The sequence below is a fragment of the Cyanistes caeruleus genome, chromosome Z (genome assembly GCF_971803275.1).
Source record: "Cyanistes caeruleus chromosome Z, bCyaCae1.hap1.1, whole genome shotgun sequence".
In the NCBI taxonomy this organism is placed as follows: domain Eukaryota; kingdom Metazoa; phylum Chordata; class Aves; order Passeriformes; family Paridae; genus Cyanistes; species Cyanistes caeruleus.
The window spans coordinates 68,254,181-68,275,371 of record NC_141732.1 but is presented as its reverse complement, the minus strand read 5'-3'; the positions used below and the strand labels follow the sequence as shown (position 1 = coordinate 68,275,371).

At 39.9% G+C, this 21,191-nt stretch overlaps 1 long non-coding RNA gene across 1 annotated transcript in view; it reads right to left on the bottom strand.

Annotated features, from left to right (window-relative positions):
• LOC147648545 (uncharacterized) overlaps positions 1 to 19,781 on the bottom strand; it is a 58,573-nt gene extending 38,792 nt beyond the window's left edge. The window contains exon 1 of the long non-coding RNA XR_015281214.1: positions 18,793 to 19,781. This is a non-coding gene — a long non-coding RNA (uncharacterized LOC147648545). The remainder of the gene's footprint in view (positions 1 to 18,792) is intronic.
• Positions 19,782 to 21,191: the final 1,410 nt, after the last annotated feature.

The following is a 21,191-nucleotide window of genomic DNA, read 5'->3' as shown; positions in this document are numbered from 1 at the left end:
TTGTAACAAAACAAAAGACAACGTGCTTCCTCCACACAAACTAGAAATAAGGCCTCGAGCAATTTAAACAGAGTTTAAAATGATCATTTAGCATGAATAAAATAATTTTATACTGGTTTAATATTTGGGTTTTATTTAAGAAAAAACTTCAATGCTCATCCTTAGCCCTGGAAGAAACAAAGAGAAGTTACAAGAAATTTATTTTTTGAATCTCAGAACTCTGTCCTGTCAAAGATATTAGCAGTGCCTTAATATGTTTGACTGAAGCTTAGTAACAGTTTCAAAACCCCTCAAAATACAGTTTTTCTTTATTCAATGAACAGATGTATCTAGAATCAATTTGCAATGAAGGCCAAAGGTAAATAAAGCAAATTACCTCTCCCTCCACTTTGTTAACAACCGTGACCTTTGGGACCTATAGCAGAGGCCATCTTTTGTTTTGAGTATTTGCTTTTCCTGACTCTTTTTATTACTTCTTGCAGATTAGGTATTTTCTTTTGCCTCTGTTTCCACATTCTGGTGACAGGAGCAGGGTGGCCTACATCTGTGCCAGCTCACATAAGCCCCATCACCCCCTGGCATTTTCAAGCACTATGTCCAAACTCGTCACTCCCAGTGGTGCTTAGGAAGGACATAAAAGTGGTGTCCTGTACACTTTCAACAAACATTGACCTACTGAAAAGCTGTATTTTTGGCTTTTTCACAGAAATGTACTTTCTACCAAAAAATGTCCAATCAAATTTCAGAGCCAGAGAAAAAATCCATGCTTTTGTCTTTCAGATAGATCTTTTTTATATAACAATTTACTCCAGAGGTCCGAAAGTTATCATCATTTCAGGATACATACCACAGTACAAATATAAATTGCTTCAGTTTGACTTGGCCTAGTGTGAGATTACAGTAACTGCTAGAAATTGTATAAGTTAGATTCCTTTTTTTTTGAGTGAAGTTCAAGTTCCTCTGAATCAGGAACATAACTCCTTTTTTAAGGCATGAGCAGCCTTGATCACATTGAAAATCAGAAGTTTGATCTCTCAAATGGTTCCAAAATTATAGCTAAGCAACAATTAATATCATCCAGTGGGGTTTTTTTCTTGTTAATTATTTTAATATTCATTTAAGAATTATTATTCTTGTCTGGGGATATCCCAGCCCAGGTCTTTTGGAAACTTTGCCAGCTGAATTATTGCCTTATCTGAGTGTTTTTTACAGCTCCAACATCAAGATTTCTAGACTGAGATGAAATATTAATAAAGGTATTAACCACAATACTTTCTAAATAGATATCCCTTAAGTAGATATTCCTCAAGTAGATATTCCTCAAGTAATGATGACTTGTTTTAATTACACTAAATACATTCTAGATTTTAATGTCACTCTCCAGAGTGACACAAAGCATGACAGCATGCCAAAGAAAGAAGAATAGGGCAACATTATTCAAGATAATGGAATAATTTACCATTTTGCATGAAAAAGACAGTCCTTGAAAAGTACACTTAGATGTGTGTTTTACTCACACAGCCTTATTATTTCTCACCCAGTGGTATTTCTAGTTTGGAGAGCCCTAAACTTAGAGTGAATCTAGAAGGAATGTTGCTGAAACCACACTGCCTATTCACCCAGGAAATTAGAAATCTTTGCATCAGCTCTGAGTCATATGTTCTTTAGAAGCTTGTATTTACAGCTTCATAGGTTTCTTATTTTGCCACTGGGATGTTATGACTGAGCCTGCTGTCTAAGTGGTCTCAAGACAATACTTGGATTCATATTTTTCTCACAGAAATACTAATGAAGACATTAACCCTGATTCTGAGAGCTTGACCTCAGTCTCTTTCAAGTACTTTTTCTCAGGTGCTAACACTGCAGAGTTTCAAAGAAACTTACTTTGGTCCAGATTTTTTTTTATTAAAAAGATGATAATGAGCTGTGGAAGGAAAGTGATCTAACTTTCAAAAACACAGAATTATTGATTTATTGCCATTCTCTTACAATCTTTGTCAAAGATTTACCATGAGTATTGTCCTCAGTGTCACTATGCTGCTTTTTTGTAGTCATAAAGCAAAGATAAGCCATCAGCAACCTCTGGACAGCTAACCCATCCCCTGATTCAAAACAAATACAGATAATATCAATTCACTAAAGAAGAGAAAAAAAAAATCCTAAAAACATTGATGGTGACCATGATGGAGTATTTACCCTGGTCCTTCATAATGTAAATAGTATTGAGCTTAAACACCAGAAAACTACAGGAAAGACTAGTATAAAGATCAGATTGTTAAAGCATATTTTTTTACTAAAAAGTATTTATGTGGTTTCAGTGGTGAACTTAACTGAATAAGTGGATTTTTAATCCCATTGTATAGCAGCAGTGAAGAGGAAGATATACCATAATTGTCACATGTGTGCAGGCAACAAATGTGCCAGTGTGGTGATGTTGAGGATGTTTGCTCTCAGACTCTCCTGCCTGGATCTAAAAAACCAGCAGCACAATGTTGCAGCACCTTTGTCCAGTCCTGCTGACTGGAGAGGAGTTTGCTAAATGTCCTTTTTACTACCCTGGTAACAGAGGGTAATTTGCTCCAGGAGCTGCTAGTCTGAGTTAAACATGCCAGGTGACCTGTCCTGTGTTAGGACAGACCTACTCCTAAGCCACAGCACCTTCTGAAACCTTCTGAAAGTGTTCCAGAAGACGGACTTCAGGTTGGCAAGGAATACAAATGTATGACATTATTTCTGTCTAAAGGCCATACCAAAATAGGATATAAGTGTGGGAAGAAGGAGCATGAATATAAAACCAGAAGAGACAGTATTCTTTTAGATCAGCAACAAGCGAGTTTAACTTTTCAGCAAATGGAAAAAGACTTGGCTGAAATAAAAAAAAAGGGACGGGAAGAGATCACCATGTAAAGAAGGAATAAAAAAGATGAAAAACACTGATAGGGAAAGGTTAAAACAGCTATTCATGGATAGGCAGCTCATCTGATGGTCAATATCATAATTTGCCATCTTTGAAACTGTCAACATGATGAGAAATGGGCGATGGATATCCTGCAAGTCATTCAAAACCAAATTTCAGGTTTTTCAGGTGTGGGTAATAGTGCTGGTTGATGCAGACAACAGGAGCTCCATAACACAGAGACTATTATAAGCAGGGCAGGAGCCAATTTCCACCCAACACAGTCAACTACAATGAAGTCATATCAGAGGTGAAATAAGGATGGATGTGTGAGGATGGATGGAGCTTCTGTTTAGGGGAAGGGCAGGAGAACAAGGATTTGTGGTAGAAGGGAAGGAGAACAAGGATTTATGGTAAAGGAACCAAAGCAAGACAAAAGAGTGCTGATAAATAGGAAGTTGATTTGACAGAAGGGAAGAGTGTGGAGGACAAGAGAAAGGAGTTAGAGGCTGTACTTTTTAGCAGACATATGGGACTGGAAATATTAAAGAAGAAATGACAGCTGGTACAGCTTAAAGACAAGATATTTGTCTGAATGCTAGTGGAATTTTTCATGCTCAGTCACATAACAGTCTGTTAAGTATTTGCATTAACAAACTCAACTCAAAAGGTAGGAGTGTGCACAAGGACAAACTACATACTTTACTAGAGTAATGGATGGGTGGAAATTAATTATTTCCAGGATGTGTAAGACTTAGGAATACATGACCAAAGAAGAAAGATTTGTGATCAGCTAGGAGTATCTCAAGAGAATAAAAAACTCAGATATAAGTTAACCATAGAATAGCAGTGAAATGTCAAAATAATGCACTTATAACAAAAAGCAAGATAATATCCAGGATTTACCCGGATTATTTTTTTTAATTGTGAATAATTTTGGTGATAATTTGCTTATTTGTGCTTCTGGCAGCCATGTTCAATAAAGCTTCAAAAAAAGCAAACTGAGAGGCTGACTGTTAAGGTGGTCAGAGGTATTCAACTCTCAGCTGAAGACACTTGAAAAAGAAAGGCTTCACTACTCTAGGAAAATGAAGGCTGAATGAATATGGAGGCTGAAAGAATTGGCTGAATGGACTATGCTAAAAAAAAGAGGTCATTCCTGGAGTAGTGGGCCAAAACTTTTTAATTTTGCTAAAATATAGCAGCACACTTCATGGGGTGCTCTTAGGTGCTTTAGATCAATAGATGTTACAATTTTACTGTGTCTCTGTGGAATTTTCCCTTTTGGCCTTATCATGTATTCAAATCTCCATTCAAAACTCCCCATGACCTCCAGTCTATGATCATAGTTTTAAAGTGTTTTCTTCTGTGGGACACATTCCTTAGCTTTTATACTTTTACAATTTCAGCCAGAAAATTAGCCCAGCTTTGATAGCCAGGGGTTTTTTTTATTTGCATCTTCTTTCTTTTGGCCATCTGCTGTCACAGCAGCTGCTAGTTTTATTTGCATAAAACTAAGTTCCTATGCCTGAAGAAAAAAAATACTGAGAACTTCCAAATTCCCATAATTCTGGTCTCTGCAGCTGGCCTCTGAGATGTTGGTCTGCATCAGCTCTGTCTCTTTGTTCAGGCTTGGCAGCCACTGCTGATCTGCAGTGATCAAAGGCAGGAAGCATCCAGCACACCCTCATCCCCAGACCTCGTTGCAACACAGTCCCTGAGCAGGCCCTGAAATATGGTTCTTTGGGCTGTGATCTATTGCACACCCACACAGAGCTCACTGACTTCACTGTGTCTCTGCCCATGCATGATATATGGCTTTCATTCCATAGTCAGGGCACATCATATAGGAAACACTGCATGCCACTTGGAACTCTCCAGTGGTAGAAAAAAAAAAGCAGGAATTGGACCTAGGCAGCCTTTTGTGTCTTTGTAACAGATAAAGCTGTTCTGAAACATGTTTGGTTTGTTTTTGTGTTTTGTTTTTTTTTTCTTTTTCTCCCAAACAAATGCAAGTCTTCCTTCATTGGCTTGTGTTTTTTGCAATATAAATTCAAGTTCTTTCTCCCAAGACTGTGTGATGACAGGGGAACTGCTGAATGATGATGTCATGATAGACTAAAGAGAATACAATTGAGCAATTTGACAGGAAACCTGACTTTTTGTTGGACTGAGCACAATCCTTTGTTTTTGATTGTTTAACCACTCCAATACAATACATGATATTTTTGCCATTTCAACTAAGGCAGAACAGGCCTTAGTAAAATTAGTAAAATTCCTAAAAACTCCTTAGTTTCTCCCAGGATAAAGTAGAACAATAAAATTGAGTTTCAAAATGGTTTGTTGAGTTGCTTCAGTATATAACAATGATCTAACTGGATGGGAATCCATTTAGGTAAAAATAATAAACTAGTATCAGGAAGAAAACATTTAAAAATCACAGTATTTCCAAAGAAAAGCATGAAATAGGGTGCTTTTCAGTGTTCATAAAATGGCAAAAAAAGGACACTTTCAAAGTCCCTTTCCACTTTAAAGTAGCAGATCCTGCCTCACAAACTGTTTTTATACATAAAGAAATAGCATCAATATTCTGGAAGATTGTATGGATGGTTGTTTGGCATTTCTGAAAACTATGTTTTTTTCAAAACTGAAAAAGGTCCTTGGATTTAATTATTATTTTACTAAAGAAAATATAAATTTGAATACTCTTTCTATTAAGAACTACACAGTTTCTGATGTGATCACAAGATGATTATTAGCAAGATATTGTCTAAAAGATCTAGAAATATATATGATCATAGATTTTCAATGTGAAGTCACCCAGCATTCAAAAGAGATCCATATGCGCTAAAAACCATTAATATAACTGAATTATAACAATATCAGAATTTTTAATTTCCCATCTGATGGTGCAGTCCAAATTTTTTAAAACTTTGAAGCCTCTGCATAGTTTTCATGTTATTGGTTTATGAAGGGTTTATGAAGGTTACCTGGAAGGGCTGGGTGGCACATGCAGCTAAGACCTTTCTGAAACATTTACTTCTAAAATACTCCACATGCTTAATCTTTCAGCTTGCATCTTGCTCAGAACTGAGGAAATAGGACAGGGCATTCCTCTGTGGGCTGGTGCTGAGAATGGTCACTGCAGCAGCTACAGAGATACAGACAGTGCAGGATGAATCTATGAGGCTGCAAAATGCCATGGCAAAGGAGCAGTGCAGCCTTGCTGGTGTCACACTGAACCTGGGGAATCATTCCCACCTCTGACCTATGCTGGAAAAAGAGGACTTGTCAAATGTCTAGGGAACAGCTCTCACTAAGGTGCAGAGCCACTTCCCACAGGCAAGGGAAAAGAGGCACCAGAAGCTAAAACTCAGCTAGGCAGACTTAATGCACATCATGTCCTTATCGAAAAATGCAGGCTGGGCTGTGTGAAGGATCATATGGAAAGACAGTCCGCCTAACCCTGAAATCTGATAAATTGAAACTGAACTGTAATACACTATTCCATTAACCTCTTTACAAATAATTCAGTTGATTTAATAACATCAGCTTTTTTTTTCTTTGTTGAACCACATTATTTTGGTACAAAATATGGTTCAAATTATTAATTTCCTCCCATTAAGCAGTATCAACATTATCTGTTTCCCAGGATCAAGTTTCTATTAGGTGTATTTACTCAAACTCTTATTTTAATTGTCTTTGCTAGTCTTGTCCTTGCTGTTAATTTGGTCCTCTATATTCATTTGATATGGCCAGGAAAAAAAAATTTCTTGCTTTGTTTTTCTCACTGCTACCTAAGTAGCAGTGTAAAACTGCTACTTAAGTAAGACTAAAAGCAGTAAATGAAAATGACCTTGACCATAGAGAAAAAAAGCAAAGTACCTGAGATTGTACCTCAAATCTAATGCAGTAACATGTGGTGAGAGGCTAGGCCACTGACTCCGTGGATGTGCTGCAGTATCCTTGAGCATGCTGCCTTTTCCCAAGCACATAGAAAATGCAGCAATGGAGGTGCTGCATGTGTAGCTAGCTTATTTATACATCTATCATCTGACACACTCAGGACAATACCAAACCCGGATAACAGCAACCAGTACTGCACAAAAAACTGCAAGAGCTAACAGAGTATTTCTGAGGACATTTTGATTGAATTTATATAAAATGCACCTTCCAGTCTCAGTAATATAGGCTAGCTAACATTTATATTTAATGTTTAGAAGTTATTGGCAACAAATATCAGCCAGAGAGCACCACATGGGCTTCTGCAGGCAGCCACTCTGGAATCTGCAGAGGCAGCAAAGTCCCAGCGTTCCTGGTCATCCCCTGTATATTTACATGCCACTGTAATGCAACTGAAAAATGAGCTGCTGTGCATTGTCAGAGAGCTGAGGCAGAAAGTTTCATAGTCAATACCTCTGAGCTCTTAGGTCTTTAAGTAAGCAGGTCAGAAGTTGTCCTGAGGTTTAATGCTGGAGTTGAATGAAGAACCAGCAGAACCAGCAACACACGTGGCACAAAAATCAGGTATATTCATTATACCTGATATAGGATGAAAGATTGACAGGGCACAAGCTGACTTCTTTGACTGGATTATCACATGATACGGAGGGATGAAGAGATGTTCTTGCTCAGGAGATGAGTCCTGGGCAGCTCCTGTGTCCAGCACAGTCAGGAGGACATTGGTGATGAATTCAAGTCTGTATCCTGCAATTTCAGCAACACCAAAGCTTAGACTATAAGTTTGAAGTGAGCTGAAGGTTTTAATATCTGATAGCAAAAAGTAAATCCCAATTTAATGGTCCTCTTGATGCTAAGAAATAATTCTCTTCACACTCTTGGTGTTCAGCTGTTAATAGTTACACAAGTTTTAGAAACAAAACTAAAAAAACCCCAAAACAAAAAACCCACCATAATTTAAAAATAAATATTTCACCTCCCTATCGTAACAATTCTATCCTAGAGTGGACAACTATCCAGGCAAAGTCCCTGCTAAGCAGTATTTTGACTGTAAATTTTAGTAATGTAACTCTTATATGAGAGAAAGTTAAAATAAAGATATGATCTGTAACTTTTCTACTGTTACATTTCCTGATATTTCCAGGAGATGCTATGCTACGGGTGAAAACACATAAAAACATATTCTTCTTTTCTGGAAAACTCCAAGCCGCAGATTGAGCTGTCCCATTTCTATTTCCATGTTTTACTGGAAATCTGTTTATTGAAGTCAATTTAAGTGATCCATCAGATGAATCATTTCATCTTAAATGCTAGCAGGAGGCATATTATGAAAGGCACCAGTTTGCTTAAGGTCCCTTCTGAATGTAGTCTGCAAAAACAAAGTGCATACAGTTTCACAAAGACAGCTGAAGTGCAAATGATTGAGTAACAAAGACACTAAAAACACACAATAATTTGGGTGTCATTAGCTAGTCCTTTCCACAACCAAAAAAACCCATATCCATAAATGACAAGGGATACATACTTATTATTTATATTCCTATCATCATGAATTTGGGAGAACACAGACTAAAACTCTACTAGATTTATTGTGCTTGAACTTTAGAGTCAACAGTCCTGAATGAACTGTGATACCGAACGTTCCCCTGAAGTTGCCACACCACTGGCTCTGGAAGTCTGGTGCACTCCAAGTTGATCAGTTACTGCCTTTGGATACCATGGCCACACATTCACTAAACACCAGCTTTCTTGGGCAAGGCCTTTCTTTCTGAGCTGTGTGGGAAGCTCTTTCAGGTTCCTGAATTGCTTGTGGTACCATGGGTGGCAGTTTTTTCCTCCAAGGCTCAATTCAAGAAGGAACTGTCTAGTTTGTAACAGAGACAGAACTGAAAACTATGATGGAATCAGGCCAGCATGCAAGTAAGCATAGAAGAGATCCTAGAGGGTCAGACACCTGGAATTATCTTCCTAATATTATTGATTATTGGCAAATCCAACCCATTCATATCACAAATAAGAACCTGCAATGAGCCACAGGCATTAAATGCATTTTGGTGTTTGTTAAGATATACGTTCTTCGTGAAGAACTATGTGTGAAATGCTGTGAAAAGTTTATTAATATCCACTGGCCACAATGAAAAGTTGATGAATAACAGAAGTGGGAAATTTATTAGTTGTTTTATTAAGCGCAAGGACGGTTAAGATCCCACCATAAATACATCAAACCTATCTCCCAAGTAAGAAAATCCTTATGTTTTCACTTGAGAAGAAAAAAGGTTGGAAGACCAAAGGATGTGAGCTTGAATGAATCCTTGATTAACCCAAGAAGACCCTGAGCAGAAAACATCCCTTTGTCCTTGAAACTACAGTATTCTGTTTAATATTTAAAGATTGCAATATGTAGCAGAGGTTTGGAGACTGACTAAACAGCTTGCTAGCAGCAACCAGACTTCAAGAAAAGCCCTGGAAAACAAAATACATGCATGATTTACATGTATTTCTAGTAATCCTTGTTACTTCTGTAACCACGTTGGCTGTGTTTGGATTTTGTAAATAAAATGCCTTTACTTGCTTTTACCCTAACCTGACCAGGAGTGAGGATGACTTCAAAGCATCTGGCAAACATCAAAGCGCGCCATCCAGACAACACACAGACCTTCTCATCTGGTGCTCACTCACTCCTGCAGAGTGAAGCGCTCCAATCCATTTCTCTAGGATAGCTAAAATGCAAACACAATTTCCATTAAGGTGTAGAAAGGGCTTCACAGTTCAGATAAACAGAGAGAAGTTCTGGTGCTGGTGGTATCTCCAAAGACTGTCTGGAATATGAGAACTGAAGGGTCTCTAATGACAGGCCTTATTTGTCTATGATTTATGGGCTCACAATTAAAATATTAATATATTCAAGAATTTTCATCAGCTTTAGAACAGCCTACTGAGCATCTGATAACATTTATTGCAAGTGAAATTTCCATTCAGAAATCTCAAACTTTCAGTCATTCAGGTAAAAGGAGTAAATAGTACCAGCTTGTATCCACTAAAAAAATCACCCAGCTCAGGCAAAGAAAAATAAGCAGGCAAACAGAGTAAGTCATGATTTTGTAACCATGGAGGTGCAACTGGCACAACAAGAACTATTAAAAATATCTAGCAGTGTCAACTGAGTCAATAATTGTTTAACAAGACTGCAACTTGTTATTAACAATGAGTGATAATCACACTCTGTTTAGTGATTCAGATTGCTCAATTAACCCAGCTCTCTCGTCAGCCAAAGTGGAAATCACACAAGATACTTGAACCTACATTTTCAGTGTTTCTTGCTTTGCCTGAGTCAGAAATAAATGAAGACATCTTTCTGCCACCATTTTGTCTCTTTTGATAGTAAATGAAGACCTAAACAGATGTGCAGGTTAAAAAAGTAACTACAGGAAAGAGTGAGTTTTGACTGAACTCAATGAATGGTTAATGGTATAATATTAATAATTTATTCTAAATTATTATGCTAATTTCCATAAGCTTTGTTACCATATTTCCAGTGTAAAACTCTTGCATCATTCAGAGAACATCTAGAGAGGCATGTGATCTTGATTTGCCCACTTTTATATTCCTTTTCTGGCATATATGTCAAATTTTCTCATCCATATTCTATAGTTTTTATCACTGAAGTTATTTTAGGCTAGACAAACAGTAACCTCTTGCTACCATGATCTCTGGTGGCTGAGAGGTAGCAATTCAATAAAAAAATTTGAGCATCTTTCAGTTTTCATAGGTGAAGACTCATGTTTAAGGTGAACAGTGAAACCTGCAGTTTCAGTGTGGTTTGATTTTTAGATATTGTCTATATGAATGCAGGTCTGTGCTAAAACCAGCATTTGTTTGCTCATGTAGATTCAGACTACCTGAATATTCCTCATCAAAGTCCTCCAAGGGAAGCAAATAAGAAAATAAATGAAGCTGTAAAGCTTAACCTACTTTACAAAATCAAATGGTGTTAGATTTTGCTTAGAACTTATGGAGAAAACATTACTCTGCAAACAACTTATTGGTTACAAATACAAATAGAAATTCATAAGCCTGAAAGAACCTGATCCTGCATGCAGACCACCCTAGTGAGCCCACATTTGGTAAACAGGCAGACACAGTATTCCCATCACCTCACCTCCGCAGCTAGCACAGAGCACTGCCTATTTCCAGCCCCCAGTTCATGAGAAACAAAGAGAAATTCCAATGGGCCAAATGAGCTCCACTGCAGCGAGGACATGCACTGAAGACAGCAGAGACCAGGGAAGCTGAGCTATCTTCTCCCAAGGAGGAGACTCATTGCTGTCTCCAGACCAAATGGGTGATTACAGTGAGAGTGACACTGATTCTTCGCTCAGAAGCAGGCAAAAGACAATAACTGCACCTTGCAACAATGAAAACTAAAACCACTTTAACAGAGAAGATGTCTGGGCATGAGTTGTGGAGGCCAGTGGGCGGATTAACAAATAATCCACAACTCTCCCTTGGAGGGAAAGCTCCTAGATCAGTGCCTTTTGTTGGGGCAACAAAAGGAGTTGCTCCCAGCATGCCTTACAGCCCATGCAAATGTTATGTACCCCCCCACTGGTCCTTCCCCTTTGCTCTGCCCCTGAATCCTCAGTTGACTAGTCCTGATGCTCCCATATAAACCCCTGTTTCCATCTGACTATCTGGAGTCTTTCATTCCTCATTGCTTCACAGCAGCCAGAGTTCTCCTCGTTCCTGGACTGAGAATAAGCGCTCCTTAGGGAACTCCACATGAGGCTCCTGTGCCTCCTTCCGTGTTGCCTGGACATCACCCAAAGAGCTGCAATCCCTCAACAGCCCTTTTCAGGCCTCTGGGCTGAGAGCACTCTCAGCAGGGCAGGGAGTGCTTGTGTGCCTAAGAGTGTCTTTCCAAGGACACTTCTCTGGGAAAGTTGTGGTACCCAGACCACTGCCCAGGCCACGACAATGAGCAGGATGTCCAGGATGCTGTGCAGTCTCCATCCTTGACAATATACAATATTCATCTGGACCAGGCACTGAAACAATGTCAGCTGACTTTGAAGATGGTGTTGCTTTGAGTGGACAGACTGATTAGGGACCTCTGGAAGATAGAGCTGCTCCATGACCACATAATTTCATTAGAAATTAGGACTGTAAAACACAATGTTGTTTCAGGGCCTCAACAGACCTGAATTAAAAAAAAGGCAAGAACTTGAAATTGGGACTTTTTCTTATTGATCTTTCAGTCATAAGAGATGCCTCATCAAAGCACTCTAAACCCTAATGTAATTTCATCTTCCTTAAAAAAAAAATAAAATAAGGAAATCAAGAGAAAAGATTGTTTATTATTTGTCTTTTGGGATTTTATGATGGTTGAGGCTTTTTCCTATTCTTTTGCATCACATAGCATGATCAAGTTCTTAAAGTTTGTATAATCTTCTTAATGTTGTTTCCAGGGACTTTTCCATGAAAATACCAAAGATTGCAAAACAACATAACAAAAAAAAAAAAAGCAGCACTGAATGAAGATTTTTTTTCAGGTCCCTGTCTTTAATTTAACTTACAGTTCTTAGCTCATGAGAACAGTAAATGTGGGTAAAAATCATTAAAGATTGTGATCATATGTACTTCCTTCATATGTACTTCCCTTAAAAATGTACTTCTGCACTGGCCATGGAAAACTGCTGCTGACATTGCCATCAGGTTCCATTTGAGCAGATGACTGTTCATAAATACTTAAATATATGTGAGGAGGTAACAGGAAATACTTTTCCAGTGGCTTATATGTACTTTATGTAACTTAATTTAAAAGCAATGTCAGATAGCTATTTCTTCATACTTTACCTGGTAAGAAACAAACTTCTAATACTTCAGTATTCCAGATCAAATCATCTTCAAAAACAAAAGTATCCCTCTGCTATATTAAAGTGAAAGGAATTAAATAAATACAAATACAGGCTGTTAAACTGGGAATGTAGCTAAAGACACTTGCTAAAAGTGAGGCTGTTCTGAAATTAGGACATAAAAATAGCTTTCTGAGCATATATATTTTCTTACCCAAGTGAGACAGAACAAATGGAATAGTGGTAAGTTTGCAGGCTGGCTCTTGAATATGAGAGATTAGACCCTTCTGTTCAGAATCGCCCTCCCTCTTTAGGCAATTGTTCCATACTAAATTTATTTAAAGTTAAAATAAATATTTGGCCAACTTGGGGGATGGACATATAAATAAATTTACTCAAATTTGCACTTCAGAGTAACTGCTTCACAAAATATTGTGGTTTTAATTACCACTCAGTAGTTTCAGATTAGATGTGACCAAGATCAAAGGGAATATTTTAATGAATCTAAATTTTTTTACAAATATTAACATAAATTTTTGAAGAATATTACTTCCTAGTTCTATATCTCCCTCCAACACCAATGTCTCCTCTTTTTCTCATCATATTTATTCTTAATAAAATTAATAATTCCTCTCCATGACTAGGTTTCATGGCGTTTAAAACTTTAAAAGCAAGCCATGTGAGGCAGAGAGGTTACATGAACTGAAACCTGTGGTGATGCCTTAACGCAATTAACTGTAAGACCAGAAACCAGCAGCTGTCACACACCACTAACTGGGCTACCATATCAGTCAACAAATTAAACAAATGCATGACCTACTAAAGAGGTATTGCAAAACTACTTTCTTTTCTAATTTTAGCCATCCGGTACACTAGGATTTAATAGCAGGCATGTGACACCAGACAAATTCATGATTCAGTTCTTTGCTCAGAACTTCCCCATAACTATTCAGTGTACTTGTACAATGTCACGGCCTTGTTTCCTTTTTTCTATGCCCTGTATTTCAGGGGGTCAGGAACTTAATCCTGAAAAGTACTGACCATGAGAAGCAGTTCAGGATCTCACTCTATTGCCTCTCAGCTCAGGCTCTGTCTCATTTTGGAATTTTTATTACTCTGTCCAGTCCTATTCTGCAATATTTGCTCAAAGAATCTTGATACTTCCAGCTAAATTTGCCTGAATTTATGGCATTGTTCATAAGAAATTTATTCACATTTCCACAGTATGTCATGGTTGCCAATATAACAGATGTTCCCTCTTGTACTGCTGCACTGTGATACAGGTGATAAATGTAGTATGAGACATCTGAAAATAATATTTGTCAAAAAAATACAGTAAAACATGAAATATCCAAAGAGTATTTGGAACATGTGTGAGCATTTTGTCATAGATGGCAAAAACTAGTTTGTATTCTAACAGTGGAGTAGAAGAAAAGCAGAGCAAGACTGAGTGAAAAATAATCAAATAGTAATTTTTGGAAAAGAAAAAGAAACAGGAGTAGAAAAGGAAAAAAAAAAATTAAAAAGGATTGGCCTCCAAGAATTAAGTTTAAAAAGTCCAGGCACAAGAGATGAGAAACAATTTCAAGTGAATAATAAATTTAGGAAGAACTATTATTCTTCTGAAAAAGTGGGAGCAGTATCAAATTTCCCATTACACAGGCAGGATGCAGGAGCAGAGGGGCCTTTCACCAAGGTCAAACACAAAAAGCAAATATGCAGGAAGGGGTAGCTGGGACAGGTTGCTGAGGACATGTATAAATAAGTATTTATGGTAGAAACCAGAAAGGGCAAGTCTTTTATAGAGACAGAGCTAAGGAGAGACCTGAAGAAATTTGCTCTGGAAGCAGAAAGAAGACCAATAGGTGTAGTAGCCATATATCCAGCATGAAGGAAAGCTATTGCCAAATAAGATGGAGAAAGCCTTTATTGTCCTCTTTATATCAATATTCACTAAGAAGATCCAGTCAAACCATCTGTCTAATACCAACGACAAAAGAGTGATATTTCAAACTAGAAATATTAGGAGCAAATGAAAGTGCACATCCCTTTAGAGGTTTTTTTTTTTAAAACCACATAAATCTGCCAAACCAGGATTCAAAAAACAGAAGAGAGGAGAGGAGAGGAGAGGAGAGGAGAGGAGAGGAGAGGAGAGGAGAGGAGAGGAGAGGAGAGGAGAGGAGAGGAGAGGAGAGGAGAGGAGAGGAGAGGAGAGGAGAGGAGAGGAGAGGAGAGGAGAGGAGAGGAGAGGAGAGGAGAGGAGAGGAGAGGAGAGGAGAGGAGAGGAGAGGAGAGGAGAGGAGAGGAGAGGAGAGGAGAGGAGAGGAGAGGAGAGGAGAGGAGAGGAGAGGAGAGGAGAGGAGAGGAGAGGAGAGGAGAGGAGAGGAGAGGAGAGGAGAGGAGAGGAGAGGAGAGGAGAGGAGAGGAGAGGAGAGGAGAGGAGAGGAGAGGAGAGGAGAGGAGAGGAGAGGAGAGGAGAGGAGAGGAGAGGAGAGGAGAGGAGAGGAGAGGAGAGGAGAGGAGAGGAGAGGAGAGGAGAGGAGAGGAGAGGAGAGGAGAGGAGAGGAGAGGAGAGGAGAGGAGAGGAGAGGAGAGGAGAGGAGAGGAGAGGAGAGGAGAGGAGAGGAGAGGAGAGGAGAGGAGAGGAGAGGAGAGGAGAGGAGAGGAGAGGAGAGGAGAGGAGAGGAGAGGAGAGGAGAGGAGAGGAGAGGAGAGGAGAGGAGAGGAGAGGAGAGGAGAGGAGAGGAGAGGAGAGGAGAGGAGAGGAGAGGAGAGGAGAGGAGAGGAGAGGAGAGGAGAGGAGAGGAGAGGAGAGGAGAGGAGAGGAGAGGAGAGGAGAGGAGAGGAGAGGAGAGGAGAGGAGAGGAGAGGAGAGGAGAGGAGAGGAGAGGAGAGGAGAGGAGAGGAGAGGAGAGGAGAGGAGAGGAGAGGAGAGGAGAGGAGAGGAGAGGAGAGGAGAGGAGAGGAGAGGAGAGGAGAGGAGAGGAGAGGAGAGGAGAGGAGAGGAGAGGAGAGGAGAGGAGAGGAGAGGAGAGGAGAGGAGAGGAGAGGAGAGGAGAGGAGAGGAGAGGAGAGGAGAGGAGAGGAGAGGAGAGGAGAGGAGAGGAGAGGAGAGGAGAGGAGAGGAGAGGAGAGGAGAGGAGAGGAGAGGAGAGGAGAGGAGAGGAGAGGAGAGGAGAGGAGAGGAGAGGAGAGAAAAGAAAAGAAAAGAAAAGAAAAGAAAAGAAAAGAAAAGAAAAGAAAAGAAAAGAAAAGAAAAGAAAAGAAAAGAAAAGAAAAGAAAAGAAAAGAAAAGAAAAGAAAAGAAAAGAAAAGAAAAGAGGAAAACACACAAAACCAAACAAATACAAACAGAAAAACAATAGCAACGCTAAATCCCAAAAGCCTGACCTAAACATCCTGAGAACTGGTGAAAATTCAAAATTCTTGAACTAAAACATTTAAAAGGGCAGTAATGGGCTTTTTCATAAAAGTTATAATGTAGGCATTGCCGACCACCTGATTTAGTATCGGTTACTAATTGTAAACTTGTAAAATTGGATTGTTACATATATATAGATATATACATAGATGTAGATATAGACACAGATATATATTCCTAAAGAAGATAACAGCAAGATGAGCAAAAGGTGCTGTCTTGTATTCTTACTGGTAGCTGGGCAGGAGTACAGGCAGGAGGTTTATTGCACAAACTGACAGCTGTCATGCTGGAGCAGACAAGGAAAAATCAAAGCACCTCAGATGAACGAGAAAACCGCAGAGTACCATATGCAGAAAAGTGTCGTCTGCATGGGAACAAGAACAACAAGCTGAAGAAAAAGATCATTATGAAGGCAGAAGAAGAACAAGAGCCCCCATCATGATACTTCAAAGAAAATTCAAATTTCCAGTTGGAGGAATATATTATCCCACCAGATGAGAATAAATCCTTCTGCTCTGCTTAGCACAGACAGAGCTCCAGCACTTAGTCCTGTTTAGGAAGCTTCACTAGCTTGGTTCAAATGAGAAGAGTGCAGAGAGAGGTCAGATACCCAGAGAACCAAAAACCATGCTAAAGGAAATGAGGTGGGTTGGGCTATTGAAGAGAAGCCTGAGATCAGGCACATTCATCACTTCAGGCCAGCAAAGACTCAAGAAAGGAAGAGCTAATGGTCCTCCTTCTCTTCAGCAAACAGGATAAATAGATATGCCACTTTCACTGCCAGATAAAACACAAATACACACTTCCAATCCTAAACCAGAGTCTGCATGCACTGATCATCACCATCGCTTTAGGAGGAGACTAGACAAGATCTGTACACATTTGCACAGCTAAAGAGGCAGAGTATTAGGATTCTGAGGTCCATTATTTTCTTACCCTCCATGCCTATTGCCATGAGTCACCTGATAAGCACAAAAAAGGACCTGTGTGATTTTAGTACCTCTTTTGCATACCACCATCATTCAGTCTTTTTGTGTTGAAAACAACTGGGTTTTTTGAGTGATGCCTGATGAAAAGTTATTTTCCTAGAGCATTCACTATAAAGTCAAAGTCAGAAAAATTGGAGAGGTAATTCTATTCAGAAGACAAATGAATAGTTCAAAGAGAAATCTGGCAGTAGAGAACATCCTGTCTCAGGGAAGAAGGCACTTCCAGACTTCTGACTCCAGCATGAGTCACGCCTCAGCTGTGCCAGAGAGCCACTATGAGCAGTTGTCAATGCTTCTTTTGTAGGAAATCAGCTAAAATCCACCTGCTGACATGCACTGAATGAGCAAATGACACCATGCAGCAGTGGTGCATCCTGCTGCAGGTGAAGGGATGGACACAAGGATCCATGTGTAAAATCTCAGAGCCAAACTATGAAATATAGGTTGCACCTTTTGTCTTCTTGTATCATGAACCACCACCTATTTTCTAGGTACAAGCTTTCTGGTGCCAGTCTCAGGTCACAGGGCCCCAGATCCCATCAGTACAATGAGCTCAAGAGAAAATAAAATCATTGCCTTGCATCATTATAGTATTTAAATAACATTTTTGGTTATTACTACTATATTACAATTTTACTACTATATGACAATTACAATTTTACTACTATATTTCCTTACAAGTGGGAGCTACAGCATCTCATGCCTGCTTTAAGAAACTATTTTTTTCATCACTTATCATGCTGTCTAGCACATTTCATCAACTTGCCTATCTGCTTATCTGCACTCAGTGAATTTTTTTTGTGAAAACTGTAGCCAATATGACTCAACCATTTCCGAGAAGAAGACAAAGAAAAAATACATTGTTAGAAGCCTTTGCAGTGATGTTTCTGTATCACAGCTTTGCTTGTGTAAGATACAAATTTTTATCTGCTGTAGCAGATGGTAGCAGAAGTGATGGTAGCAGAAGTGACTGCATTTTCCCATTGCTCCAAATTGTGCTGCTTTTGCAGAAGGCACTGATGAGAAATTTCCCTGAATACCTCATGAAAATAAAAATGGTGGTATGATTTTGGGTCAGGCAAGAGTCCTTCCAGGACACCACACTGTTTCAAGCAGCCTTTGGTGTAAGGCGCATACACAGAAACAAATGAACATAAAGCAGATTAAATGTGTCCTGGCCCTGCCCCTTGCCTGGCCCCTCAGAGAAATGGAGCTGTGCCTGAAGTTACCTGAGTTCCTCATGACCACATATCAACATGGTCAATGATAGGGCCATTTATTGAATTTTTTCCAAATTACAGATCGTAGCTCCTAGCACTGGTATAGATCAGAACTAAAAGGAGTTGATCTGTTCCTTAGGGGTATGTGGGAAAAATCATTTGTTTATTGTTGCTAACCTGGTTGTGGGTTGGTGAGCTGAAGCCTGAAGAAGTGAGCACCAGTGTTGGAGGCTAGGATTTTTCTTTTTTTTTTTTTTTCTCTTAGGAAACTTTCTCCCATTTTGTTGCTAAGAAACAATAACCATCGTTAACATAAGAGAAACAAAAGAAGTAACCACGGAGAGGGGGAGGAGTGAAGCTGGCTTTACTACAGCAGCTTTGGGACGTTCTCCTGGGAAAGGCAGAGATGCCGCAAGGATTGGGCTGGGGAAAGGGGTTGGGTGCAGCTCCTAGCTTGTTCCTGCTCTCTCGGCATTTGGGGGGACATGGGCTGTGGCTGCTGTGAGGAGAATTCGCCACCACTGTGCGGCTCCATCTCCCGCTGCCTTTCTCCTACGGCGAGTGGAGCTCTGCCCCAAGAGCGGCTGCTGCACTGGGCCCTTATTGACACCCGCCCTTGCCAAACAAGTGACCTTCACCATCCACTGGCACCTCAGGGAAACCCTGGTGCCCAAGCCCCTTCCCCCTCTGATGCTTTAAGTTTTCAGCTTTTATATTTTTCGGATTCTGTACTGCATTAGTGTATAACTCTATATAGAATGCTAGTTAGCTTTCTTCACATTTTGGTCAGACTAAACAATCCTTCTGGGCCTGGTAACCAAGGCCACACCATTTGCCTCAGGCCCTGGAAAGTATAAACAAAAGTGAATCGGGGAGCTGGAAGCAAACTGGGGAATGCGACTTCATTACCTGAAGCTGCAATTGTACAACTAACCTCTGATATGAAAATAGATCAGACATACCCATCTGAAAACCCTCATGACTGTTATCCTTCTTGGGTGTAGCCTCTGCCAGGCTTTTGCACTACCCAAGGTGTATCTATCGAAAGCCTTTTAATAAATACCTACTTTACTGACTGTCTAGCCTCTGTTCTAGGTAGCCTCTCCAGGCATCACCTCCAAGGGAGCCTCTCCCGGCCCCGTCAGGGAGCTGGGCTCTGCTGCCCAGAGCCGCTGTGCCTCTGCCGCTATCAGAAGGTTTTTCCTACGCTGTAGCCCCACAATCCGTGCCTGCTGGGAGGCCCTGTGGTTCCTGCTACAGCTGCAGAGCTTCTGATACATCACATCTACCACTCCGAGGTGCCTGCTACATCTTTTCGCATCCAGAGAGGCGCCGGGACTGGCTGCCCCAGGGGTGTTTGTGCAGCGAGGCCTCTCTCCCTTCCCTTCCCTTCCCGTCCCGTCCCGGCCGAGCCGCCATTGCCGCCCGCTCCCCGCTCACAGCGCCCCTCCCGGCCGTGCCCGGAACTGCACCGGGCGGAGAGCGCCTGCGGCCGAGCCGGCGGGCACTGTGTCCTGTCCTGTTTGCTGCTAGTGCCGGAGTTGTTGTTTGTTTGCTTTATTGTACATACTAGTAAAGAACTGTTATTCCTATTCTCATATCTTTGCCTGAGAGCCCCTTAATTTCAGATTATAGTAATTCGGAGGGAATGGGGTCTTATTCTCCATCCCAAGGGAGGCTCCTGCCTTCCTTGGCAAACACCTGTCTTTCCAGCCAAGACAACCAGGAGAACAGCCAGCTCCTGCCTGTACCTCAGGAATTCTGGTCCTTCAGCTGTTGCCAGCAGCCAGGATCTAGGAAGGTTTCTCCTGCCCTAAGTCACGTAAGATAAGAACTCATCAGCTTTTGAAGAGTTTCTCTGGAAATGCTTCTCAGAATAGGACCCTATTCGGTACACCTAGTCAGATTTTTGAGTATTTGTATCTGATAAATCATAAGTAGTGATCTTTCATTTCTAAGGGAGAAATAAAAAATAAGAAAGATGTCTAAATTGAAGTAAAGTCTGACAACTTCCCACTTTAGAGGAATCTCTCAGTCTTAACAACAACTGAAATAGGGTGGAGAGCATCTATAGAAAGCAGCAATTCAATTGCAACTATCAGATTTTTCCTGAAAAAGCCTATTCTGAAGAATATTTTTTTTTATTCGAAGTATACAGTTCCCACCAGTGTTCTGCTAAACTATCTTACTTTGTCTTGAGATTTTCTAGATTGGATATCATATTAGGATGCCATTACACAGTATTCCACATACAAAAGTGTCTTGGACGCACTGTCATGCTGTCCAAAAAAGTAAAATAGAAAAATAAAGTTGACTTTTCTGAAGAAGATAACTGAAAATAACTGGTTTTAACAATTTATTTTTTTTTTACTCAATTGCACCTTTGAGAAGAAAGTGCAGAAATTTTTGGTAGACAGTGTTTTATTTTTAATATTTCAGGCAATAAATATAGCCAAGACAATGACCTGGAGCTAGCACGTATCTCTTTTTTTGTTCCCTCTTCATACTGACTACAACCTATCTTTATTTTTGGCCTTTTGGAAAATACAATGCAGGTCATGTAGCTGCAATTCCATTCTTCCATAAGGGATGACAGGGAAAACTCAGCATTTCCACTTCACTTCATAGCCTGGAGCATGATGCACATGTTTTTTCTCAAAAACCCATGGCATTTATTTCCACAGCACACTGTTTTTAAATTATATAGGTACACCAGATTTTATTTTTTTTTAATGGCATATAACTTAAGATTTTATCTTTTATCAAGATACAGATAATAAGAAATTTCATCTCCTTTTTCTGTAATGCCTGCAAGCACAATCTTCTTTGGGTTGCTGCATTCTGAAACATGGT